At 40.5% G+C, this 8935-nt stretch overlaps 1 protein-coding gene across 7 annotated transcripts in view; it reads right to left on the reverse strand.

The window, feature by feature from the left end:
- epb41l2 (erythrocyte membrane protein band 4.1 like 2) overlaps positions 1 to 5122 on the reverse strand; it is a 56304-nt gene extending 51182 nt beyond the window's left edge. For 6 of the 7 annotated variants that reach the window (XM_038727848.1, XM_038727852.1, XM_038727849.1 and 3 more), the window contains exon 1: positions 1030 to 1184. The gene's annotated coding sequence lies outside the window, so the exon portion shown is untranslated. Of the gene's footprint in view, positions 1 to 1029; positions 1185 to 4998 lie in introns of those variants that run through there. The other variant, XM_038727847.1, reaches the window with a different exon arrangement.
- Between the last annotated feature and the right edge of the window lie 3813 nt (positions 5123 to 8935).

The following is an 8935-nucleotide window of genomic DNA, read 5'->3' on the forward strand; positions in this document are numbered from 1 at the left end:
TAGTTACATGATCAATTTAGAGTTTAAACGACAGTAAAATCATTTGAGCCATTCATAAAGTAAGAAATGTAACGTTAGAATATGTGCTGATTACAACCTGATAATTGAAAGAAGTGAATAGCCTATGTTTTCTGAATGATATTCAGACTAAAATCTATTTCGCAACATCTGTTTTGGCTCTGATAAATTGATATGGGCGACGTCCCCATTCTTTTAAACGATCAATAACCGACTAATTGCTAATGGATACTCCACAATACTGCCTCAGCCCCACAAACGTCAACCAAATGAGACTGCATTTCCAAAACATCCTTGTAAACCAGCATAAAACCAGATGAAAGAGCGGACAATGTGCTGCTTGTCTACACGGGAACCGACACACGAATATCATCGCTAACGTTACACGGCTTCAAGTGAAATGTTATCAACAAGGTGATGCATTCAAGCACCCACCTACTACATGGTGGTACGCTTGAGTCGTCTTTAAACGTAACGATGAACGTTAACATAATTTGAAGAACCAACCGCCAACGTTAACTTGACTCACCGTTAACGTAGCGGTAGAATTCACCTACACCAGGAAATACAACCGCCAACAGTAACGTAACGGGGTCTGTTCAATTACAAAATGACTTTTAAACATGTCCGGTACGCTGGTTTTAACGTTACCTACGCTAAGTGTTTCTACGTCCAACATAACCGAGCGAGATAACGTTACAGCGGGACATGAAAGTAGTTTAGGTGATGATAACAGGGATAATGTGGAACAAGGTAGGCGCCATGAAGCGCCTTCCATCGAAGGCATGACTGTAACTCCTAATAACGGATTTAAAGCGTGCTCTTTGCTTGGCCATTTCAGAAACCTGCTCCTGGTGGTTAATGTGGTCGTTAGTGCAGGTTCAGTAATGTATATATTTACCGCAGTAAAATCGACAACAGAAAACGCCAAATAACCGAAAAGCATTGAATCAACTGCAGTCGCCAATGAATTAATTATGTGGTTTAAAGGGTGGTCAAATTTAACGTTACCTGTTGTAATTTCCAACGATGCGTGTGGAGAACTTTTCCAAACGTGGCCGCTCACTCTGTTCTCCTCCAAAAAAATAACGTACGTCCCACTATCTCAGCCTCCAAAAATCTCCACTCCAGTCCACACCGAAAATCTGGCCAGGGCTCAGGGAAGAAGTGTCCATCATCATCAACACCCGCCCCATACAGTGAAAAACATCTTTTAGCGGTCTCCCATTGGCTCAGAGGGGCTACTGTATTAGATCTTGAGATGTGATTGGTCGGTCGCGCTGTCCATTTGCATTTGGGGACGTTCGATGCAGATGTGGCAGTGCCAGTGTGGCGAGGCAGCGCCCTCTAGAGGACCAATAGGATCACTGCACTACGTTGATGACGTAGTTCACAGTTTTTCTGTTTGTCCATCTGAGGTGCATGTTTTATTTTTATAATTTAAAGATACGCATTTTTTAAGGTGGATACAGATACTGCCCTTTGTTCTCTCCGTGTCTGCGTGGGTTTTCTCTAGGTGCTCCGGCTTCCTCCCACCATCCAAAGACATGCGGACTAGGTTAATTGGTGACCCTAAATTGTCCTTAGGCCTGAGTGGTTGTTTGTCTATGTGTGGCCCTGCCATGGACTGGTGATCTGTCCAGGGTGTACCCCAACTTTTGCCCGATGTAAGCTGGGATTGGCTCCAGCCCTCCGTGACCCTGTACCTCAGTATTTCTAAAATTCTGGCAATGGGCTCTTGTTCAAGACAATTTTGTTTTTATTTGTATTAATTATTGATAGAAGTTAATGAATCTCATCTGTTTTTGTTTGTTTTGGTATTCAGAAAGTCACAGTATTAAAGGATTTTAATTTCTGAGCGCTGATGGAAAAAAAATATATGTATAAAATAAAAAACTCTTTGGTTATATTTAATTTTGTGTTTAAATTTTTTGGTAATGACACATTCATTGAGTATTTCATTATGTTGATTACCTCTTCCCCATTCAGTTATTCTTTCTCTTCTCAACATATTCTTACCCTCACTCACACACAAAGGACATGCTGGTCATTGCATAACATAAGGCATGGCTACAGTAACTGCATACACACGCGCCTCACATATATACCCACACTCACACCCAGATTAAGCTCAAGTAATTGGCTTATAGTGTAATGCAGCGTGGAGATTTGACTACAAAAGAGGAGGCGTAAACAACCACATAAGAACAGCATCTATGTATAGCCAAGTAGTATAACAATAAAAAAAAAAATTAATGAGTGAATAAGACTGACTTAGAAGTACTGAAGTATTTTATGCCAAAAACTTGCAACAGAAAAGGGCAATTTGACTGTCAGAAAAACGGTAAGTCATCGCATTATGCAGCTTGATTTGAGTCCAAATTTAGCAGCTAGGAGGCAGGTGGGGTGTGTTTCAGCGCACTCACCATTAGCAGAGCAGCATGGATCCAGAAGTGAAGCACAGCAGGCCAGTAGAGCATGTGCACACAAACACAGAGCAATGGAGAACAGAAAATCAGACACTGCTCTGGCCTTATTTCACATCACATCAACATGTTAATTTTATGAGCTGCATCTGCAACCGTTGCATACCTTGAAAATCAAGGTCAAGTAATGCTGTTTGGTAAGTTACACAATCTCTACAATATGATGGGTATGAGAGGGAGGCAAAAAGGGACACAGCTGATTCCTGATTACCCATGAATCATGGGTACAGCCATGCATCCAGACGGGTCATGAGAAAAAGCACACACACACAGCAGGCGTGACAGCAGTCTGGTATTAGTCTAATTTTATTGACATAATATCCACATGTGTGGAGAGTGAAAGGAAACACACCTACACTGGAACATTTAATCACACAAATAATACAGAGCTAAGTGAGTTAAAGTCCCTGAAGTCTTCAACCCTTTTGACTGACCAGCCCTTAAATTGAATTGCTACCTGATTGCAACGAGCTTGACCTTCGGCAGTCTCAGTTTGGATCATAATCAAAACAGTACAGGGTGCCTGGAGGGTAAAATCATACTAAACATGGGAGAGCTGTTTAGTATCAAAAACAAAACCCAAGAGAAGAAAGAATAATAAAATCATGAAAACTGCTGAATAATTAATTACAGACTGATTTTGTATCTGTTTGTTTGACTTCACACAACCACACATAACTGAGGCCATCTATGTCATAAGTGTACCACGAAAGATTCTGATGGTTTCCTTGGTTCTCTGGCAGTTTATTGTATCACCCGATCCCAAGATTAAAAACACTGACAAGGTCACAATGAAGACAAATGGCTGCAATTAGCTCCTCCCACATGCTTTTCTAGATCTCTGATAGCGCACAAAAAGTCAAGAAAATCAGAAACGTGTACCTGATTGTCAAAGGTCCCATATTGCAGAAACAGTTCCCACACTGAGTCTAATCGGCCTGATGTCATGAGGTCTCTCTCTATCTTCTCTGCTATGACTCTCCACTTCCTCCTGTTCTGACGTGCAGAAACGTCTCAGTGCGCACAACTGTTGTCTCTTTGCCTTATGCTGAATGCCTAGGCTTACAGTGTGGAGCTGATCAACTACGCTTGCAGTGTTCCCGCTGTATACCAACAGATTTCTGCTGGTGTCTATAAGCTAACAGGCTTGGCAGAAACACACTGTCCTACAGCCAAGGGGCTATAGTAGGCTAGCTGTTCGGTTCCCCATGCAGCCATGAGATCAAGCTAGTACAGATTCTCTGGAGGATTAGCAGCAAGTACTTCTGAGGGGAATTATCCTGACACAGCCAGCTGGACAGCATAACATTGCCCACTGGACCAACTGCTGTCCAGTCAACTCTTTACCCTGCAGAGCAGGCAGCTATCGCCCAGTCATCCTTCTACCATTATTATCTATCATTCCACCCTGCACCCTGGTTTAAGAAAACAGTGGCCTAAATGACTATGACTCAGGCAACCCTGAGCACTAATGTTAAAAACTGCAAACTACCCATTCAGTGTCCTCACATAGTCAATGAAAGCATGTTCCAAGAGGCTTAAAGCTGCATTTCATGCGTGATTTGCACAGTTTCTGTAGTGTGTTATGTTGATTAGACCCAAAAAGTTAATAATTTCATTAATTAAATATGTGCAAATATATATACATATATAGCACCCTTTCGTAGATCTTAGAGATTGTGGTCTAATATATGAAGATTATAAGGTGACAGTGCTATGCGGTGTGTTCAGTGAGCTACAGTTCCATGTTATTTTTCTCATCATTAAAGCTTCTGTGACCCATCAGCTGAAGAGTTTACCGTCATTCAGCTGGGGATGCTACAAATTCACTACTAAAGTGGACATGCGACCAAAACAGTCCATGTGCTCCGTGAGAAGTCAGCTGACTTCCTTAAAGGGCAATCGGACAACTCTACTGTACATCAACGCCACCACATCCTCACTGCCCATTAGACAGTTAACTTGAGTGTAATGGTAAATCAATGGAATAAGATTTCAATTATTAGAAACTAAATCTAATGAGTGAATCTCCAAAAAATAATTCTTCAGTTTTTAAATGGACACGACTATGCTGGAGGAAACATATCTGATTAATCACGCTCAACAGAAATACACTGAAACTCTCACAGCATACCTCAGTATTCATATTGCAAACCACCATTTGTGGTCAGCGAGGGAGGAGATTCATTTGACGTCCAATAAGCATCAAAAGTGCAAATTAAGTGGTATTTAGTATAATCTTATGGACAAAGCCAATGTCTCTGCCATTATTTGAACATATGTTCAAACAGCACATGTTAAGTATTAAATAATGAAAATAGCATGCACTGTTGCCTACAGTATGCACAGATACGCAAACACAAGCACAAATCTACACACCCAGGCTGAGGACACGCACAGGCTTTTAACCCCAGTGCTAAAAACAGGATTACACAACATAATGCACACTAAAACACACACACACACACACACACACAATCAAACTGTATTTTACCTGACAACCAGTTGATTAACGGCCAGAACAAGCAGCTTGACTGGACTAAGTATTTCCTTGTATGACTCCACTTCTCTGGCTTTCCCTGTCTTCACGTGTGTCGAACAAATACCAACGACTTGAACAAATCCATCAACCCTGTTTGTTTTATGCATGTCAACGGCCAACCTCCCTCCCGCTCTCTCTCTCTTCCTCTTACACTTCTTGGTGTGTGCGTGTGTGTGCGTGGTAACTCTAAACTCCAGGATCAGGTGTCAGCTGAGGAGGAGAGCTAAGAGAGAAAGATTATTAAAGAAAAATAACCTGACTGGCAGAAAGATAAAGAATACAGTATACTGAGAGAAGACTACAGGCAGGAAATAGAGGAGAGCAGGGCTTTTTGCAGGGTGCACAGGTGGACAGGATGATAAAATTTTAGTTTAGTGTGTGTGTGCTTGTATTAATCACATAGGGTTCAGGCTTTGGTAAAGTTTTATTTTGTGAAGAGAGAAAAAGCCTACAGCTAAGGAAAAAAAAGCTCAACTTTTATGTAGATACAAGTATAAAAAATAACAGTATATAAAAATAAGATAGCAACTTAGACCAACAACATTCAATGTCTATATACCGTAAAGCAACACAATGTCCTCCTAAGTGCCAAAACAAATGTGTGTGTGTGTGTGTGTGTGTGATGGCGTTAACAGTAAAAGGTGTGTCTTGAATTAACCCTCTATGGCATGAGGTTGCCCTCAACAAACTCTTTTGGCCCCCACATCCCTCCTTTAACTTTTAAAGTAAAAAATCATTGTCTGATAAGTCTGTGACCAATGAAATTTGAGATTGGAGTGGGTTTGACCTTTCGTCAGGGGGTGGAACAGTCCTTTTTGGGAACATTGCCGGCTTGGACACACTGCTAGCAGAAGGTAAGATAAATTTCACTTTTTAACATGTTTAAAGTTAAATAACTTTGTATAAATAACATCTGTCATGTGCATGAATATGTGAAGAAGCATATTTGATTGAGTAAAGATATGTTTTGTCTTTATTTATATAGTAAAACTGTATTTTTTTTTCATTTGTTGCCTCAAGGCAACATTGTGCACTTAGACCACTCTTGTTTGAACAATAACATTCTTATGGATGGATACGTGCAAGGATGCATAGTTATCGCCATAATGTTTGTTTTCCTTTACTATCTACTATTACTCACAGGAAATGGAAACATATGGGTGTAAAGAACATGATCGAGCAGTTAGGCTTATTCCTTCCGACAGTGAGGACAGTTAGCTTGAGGAGCGTGACAGTAAGGAAGAGTGGACCCCAGAATCAGGTTTGAGGGAGACTTAGGAGATCAGGGTCAGTAGAGTAACTTATACTGTATGTTATGAACATGTGTGTGCATGCATGTGTGTGTCTGTGTGCGTGGACATCAATGGGTGAAGTGAGGTATATAACCTACGCTTCCTGACCAGCAACACACAATGTCTATATACCATAAAGCAACACAATGTCCTCCTTAGTGCCAAAACAAATGTGTGTGTGTGTGTGTGTGTGTGTGTGTGATGGTGTTAACAGTAAAAGGTGTGTGTTGAATTAAGAAAACTTAACCAGGAAAATACACAGACGTTTGTGTTTGTTTTGCATGTTTTCACGTGTGTGAGCGTGGCAAATATTTTGCACCTCACACCTAAAGAAACTATGAACTGGCACTCAGGCGGAAGTCAGAACCACAATACACTACATTACAAATAAATTTAGCACAAACTAAAATGCAATAAAAGACATTTATAGAAAGCTGGAGGGGTTTCTCGTATCTAGTGTCTTTGCAAGCCTTGCTGGCTTTAAATATATGGTCCAGTCGTGTCCTGGAACCTGAATAAACCACATCAAATGGGTTTGCCTCATAGGACTGATAAGCTTCACTGGAAGCCGTCTTTACTTTAAGGATAGTCTGTGAAATGCAAATTATCTCTGTTTGGATAGGCTGTCTGTGAAGGGTAGACTTCTAGGGTAGAAAAATGTCTCTTTCGTTTGTTCAGAAAATGGATTACTGTTATGGATGGTGAATATTTACAGTATGTGACATCTATACTACTATACATATTATATGACATGTTTAAATGTATAATGTTGATTTTTCACCGTAAAAATGTGATTTTTCAGTTTCCGCATATAATCAATCACTACATCACAATGGAAAATTGTATCCATTTCATCCACTTCTAGCAGATGGCATGTACTCCAAGCATTATTGATTATATAATCAATGTCCTAAAGGCCTGTCTGAGTGGGGGTGATGCCTCACTCACTGCTGGCCTGTGATGCATGCAACACTGACATACCACTAGAGGACAGCAGCTCCTCTTTAGAAATCTGAAATAGTTTACATCACCAGAGCCTCATCCGAATCCATGATAGAAAAGGTGGGGGGGTCTTCAGCATTGGGTCAAGTGTGATAGTAGTATAATCTAGAAAACAGCGATGTATGATGGGGGTAAAAAGCAGATTATATTTATTTAAGAATACAGATTTGAATTGATTTGTCTGTGAGAAGAGTCCCGTTCTCCTCAACTCCTGGATGTGGTCTTGTTTGGTTTTGTCACTCTTTTGCACACTACACAAAGTCATGCAGTCGTACTGAAGCCTTCCTGGAAAAATGTGAGGAATTTTGTGTATTTCATACCAAGAGGGTTGAGAGGAAATTTATCTCACCCCCAGCTTAATACTGCAGCTGATTATGCTTCATAAAATGTCCCTGTTACAGATGTGATGAAACTGAGTCTTTAAAACTTTAGTGTTGTTAATGTTGAAAGAGTTGGCTACCATCATAACATTGTAATGATTATGATTATTACTTCATAAGGGTTTGGCACTTCTTTGACTCTTAATTTCATAATGCCACTCATCAGTGTGTGATGTATAAGACTTCCATAATACACATCACATGATAAGAGGAAATGGTACAGACTCTATTACAGTTTGTAGTTAATTGATGCTAATACATTATGTGGCACTTTCTGACCCATGTAAACTGGCGTCTTTAAAATTCCCTTTTCTATTACTTTCTAATGACATCTAAAGTGTCCATTTCTCTTTAAGTATCTGTCGCTTTCAGCTACATTTTAGTGTCCAATTGCAGTTTTAATTTTACATCTGTTTTATTCCCCATCATCTTAGAGGTTGAGGAGGAGCCCTCCAGATTTTTCCGCCAACCGCCTGCTGTCCAGACTCTGCCCCCACATATCTCAGACCAACTTGACATGAGTGTTTCCTGTCTCAAGTGGAAACATTGGAAAGAATCTCCTTCTCCAGGATCCACTGTAACAAGCTTATCCATTGAACTTCCACAGCTTGGATTGAATCTTGATTCTGGAGTTTTAATATCTCAAAAGGAAATACCAATCACTATACCCTGTATCTATAGCACACAATATTGAAGAGGCGCGTCAACCCTGACGACCCATGATAGTTTCTTGAACCAGAGGACAACATGTACATACACTTGTAGAAACTATGTAGGACTGCATTCCTAGTTTTCATACTTCCATTGTTTGTACACCTTGATTTGGCAATGTGCCAAAGCACATTTATTTCCAGAAAAAATGAGCTTTATTGTCTGTCAATAAAGGTAATTTGAATTAACTGGAAAATCTACCTGAGAAGCAGGAGCTTATCCGGGGCTATTCATTCTAGTGTCTCGTCTTACCTCCATCGATGGGAAGTTTCAGTAATCTGTCACTTTATATTCAAACTCAGTGTTGCTCCTTCTAATTACGGTTAATCACGCGCTTGTGCACGCATACTTTATCTGAGGGCTTCCCCGCACTGCACTGCACGTGCGTGTACAAACTGGTGGCTAATAAACTAGCGCGCGCACAGCTTTTTAGTTGGTTATCCCTCCGATGAACCGAGAGAGAGAGAGAGTGAGAGAGAGAGAGTGAGAGAGAGAGGCTGTCTT

The sequence above is a fragment of the Micropterus salmoides genome, unplaced genomic scaffold (genome assembly GCF_014851395.1).
Source record: "Micropterus salmoides isolate LMB-PRFRI ecotype aquatic unplaced genomic scaffold, ASM1485139v1 Ms_hic_scaffold_18, whole genome shotgun sequence".
In the NCBI taxonomy this organism is placed as follows: Eukaryota; Metazoa; Chordata; class Actinopteri; order Centrarchiformes; family Centrarchidae; genus Micropterus; species Micropterus salmoides.